General features: G+C 28.1%; 1 non-coding gene across 1 annotated transcript; it reads left to right on the top strand.

Moving 5' to 3' along the window:
- The first annotated feature begins 780 nt into the window (after positions 1-780).
- Positions 781-887, top strand: LOC114027346. Its single transcript, XR_003567245.1, has one exon. It is a non-coding gene; the product is annotated as a U6 spliceosomal RNA (small nuclear RNA).
- Positions 888-3,150: the final 2,263 nt, after the last annotated feature.

Below are 3,150 nucleotides of genomic sequence, written 5' to 3'. Positions count from 1 at the left end.
GTTTAATTAGTATGGCATTGAATAAATAAAATAATTTGGGTAATATTGTCATTTTTATTAAATTGGATCTCTGAAAAGTTAATATTTTCCTAATTAATTAGGTTTGTCTTTATTCCAAAAATAGTTGTTTGTAGTTATATTTAAATAGTTATTGTGCCTATCTTGGAAAGTAGACTCCCAAATATTATATATGCTCTATGGTAATATTAAATGTCATTTCTCTTTCTATATTTTCCTAATGGGTTTTATTGGCATTATATAGAAATGCTAATGATTTGTGTGGATTTATTTTATTTCCTGCATGTTTTTTGAAGTTATTGTTTCAATTAATTAAAAATTAATAAATGTTTAACTCTTCAGGGTTTTTAATATTACACTATCATATATAAAATTAATCATTCTGTTTCTTCTTTTTACGTAGGTCTATTCCCTCAATTTCTTTTTCTTGTCTTATTGCCATAGTCAGTAGTTCTAGTACTATGTTAAATAGAAGTGGTAATGTTGGACATCCTTGTTCCACCGCTGATTTATTAGAAATCTTTGTTACAAATAATGGTACTTCTTGGTTTTGGAAATATACTGGTTATTGTTGTAAGGAAAGGTCCATTTGTTTTTATATTTTCCAGTATTTTTAAAGAGAAATGGGTGTTATATTTTCTCAAAAGCTTTTTCCTACATCTGTTGATTTTTGTTGATCTGGATATATAGTTAATTAGGTTTACAGTTTTCCTAATATTAAACTAACCCTACAATTCAACCTGGTCATAATATATAATCTTTGTGCTTGCTTCAGCAGCACATATAATAAAATTGGAATGATACAGAGAAGATTAGGATGGCCCCTGTGCAAGGATGATATGCAAATTTGTGAAGCATTCTGTATTTTTAGAGTTCTTTAAGACATTTAATAAATCTTCAGTCTCCCCCCCCCAAAAAAATAGTATCTAGTCTTTGTGATATGTTGCTTTAGCCTCTTTGCTGATATTTTATTGAAAATTTTTGTGTCTTTGTTCGTTAGGGATATTGGTGTACAGTTCAGTTTTTCTGTTTTGATTTCCCATGGATAAAAGAAAGAATCTGATGGAACTACTTCTGTTGCTATTTTTGCAAACAATTTGTGTAAATTTAGAATTAATTATTCTGTAAATGTTTTTTAGAATTCACTTGTGAATCCATCTTCTCCTGAGGTTTTTTTTTTTCCTTCCCCTTTGGAAATTCATTTATGGCTTGTTCAGTTTCTTCTTCTGAAATTAGGCTGTTTAAATTCTCCACTTCTTGTTCTGTTAATTTGAGTAGTTTATATTTTTGCAAATATTCATTTATTTCATTTAAGTTGTTGGTTTTATTGGCATAAAGTTTGTGATAATATCCTTTATTTCTTTATTTGTCATGAATTCTTTTTCATTTTTGATACTGATAATTTTTTATGCTGGTAACTTGATTTTTTTCTTTTATCTTTTTAATAAAATTAGCTAATAGTTTCTTTTATTATTTTTAAAGTCCTAATTTTATTTATTATTTCATTGGGGGTTGACTTTTAATTTTATTAATTTCTTCTTTGATTTCTCATAATTTCTATTTTAGTGTATAAATGGAGTTTTTAATTTGTTGTTTTTCTAATAGTTTTAGTTGCATTGCCAATTAGTGATCTGTTCTTTATCTTTATTTTTGTTAATAAAAAGATGTAAAGATATAAATTCCCCCCCAAGAAGTATTTTGACTGAATCCCCAAGCTTTATGTAATGTGGTCTCATTGTTGTCATTATATTTAAAGAAGTTATCGATTACTTGTGTTATTTGTTCTTTGACCCAGCAATTTTTTAGGATTAAATTAGTCTCCAGTAGATTTGTAATTGCCTTATAATCAGTAATATATAATAACAAAGGTATGATATTTCTGTTTTTCTGCATTTGTTTGTGAGGTTTTTAAAATCTAAGACATGATTGATTTTTGTAAAGATACCACGCACAGCTGAAAAATATGTATGTGCCTTTCTATTTCCATTCAGTCATCATCACAGAGCTATCATATCTAATTTTTCTAAAATTCAATTTAAGTCCTTAACTTCTTTCATGCATATTTGGTTAAATTTATCTAGGACTAAAAGGGTTAAATTGAGTCCCATCATTATTATAATTTTATTTCTTTTTCATCTTGGAATTTAATTTTTCCTTTAAGTATTTAGAAGCTAAGTCACTGGTTGCATAGATGTTGAGCATTGAAAGCAATTCATTTTCTGTTACCTTTCAGCAAAATGTAGTTCCCTTATCTCTTTTAATTAAGTCTATTTTTTGATGTTGCTTTATCTGAAATCATAATTGCTACCTCTGTTCGTGTCTAGCCAAGGCATGATAGACTTTGCACCAACATGCTCCCACCTTTTTTTTTTTTTAACTAGGTGGGTCTTTATGCTTCAAGTATATTTCTTGTAAATAGAATATTATTAGATTTTGCTTTCAAATCCACTCTAACCCCTTCTGTTTTGTAGATGAGTTCATCCCATTCATACTAACAGTTATGACAGTTAACTTTTTTATTTCTCTCCATTCTATTCTTTTATACTTTTCCTTCTCTATAATACTCTATTCTTATTGATTCTAAATTATTAATTTTTTTCTTTTTTCCTCCTTTAACCTTCTCTTTGCTATCCCCTCTATAAGATTAACTTTTATTTTTTAAATTTATTTTTATTTTTATTTTTTATTCCTTTTCCTATGACCTATTTGTAAATAGATATGTGTATACACACATTCATAGCAGCTCTTTTTTTTGTGTTGGCAAAGAATTAAAAATCAAATGGATGTTCAGCAATTGGAAAATGGCTGAACAAGTTGTAGTATAATAATTGTGAAGGGATTATTGTACTATAATAAATGGTGAGCAGGATGGTGTCATAAAAGCCTGGGAAGTCATATATGAACTGATGTAAAGTGAAGTGGGAAGAAACAGGAGAACATGGTACACTGTAATAGCAGTATTACACTGATGATCAACTGTGAAAGACTTAACTACTCTGATCAGGACAATGATTCAAAACAATTTCAAGGAACCCGTGATAAAATGCCATCTGCCTCCACAGAGAGAATTGATGAACATTGAGTATAGATTGAAGCATACTTTTTAAACTTTATTTATTTTTCTTTTGTATT

Source organism: Vombatus ursinus, unplaced genomic scaffold (assembly GCF_900497805.2).
Source record: "Vombatus ursinus unplaced genomic scaffold, bare-nosed wombat genome assembly UNPS02014858.1, whole genome shotgun sequence".
In the NCBI taxonomy this organism is placed as follows: domain Eukaryota; kingdom Metazoa; phylum Chordata; class Mammalia; order Diprotodontia; family Vombatidae; genus Vombatus; species Vombatus ursinus.
This window is presented reverse-complemented; position numbering and strand designations above follow the sequence as displayed.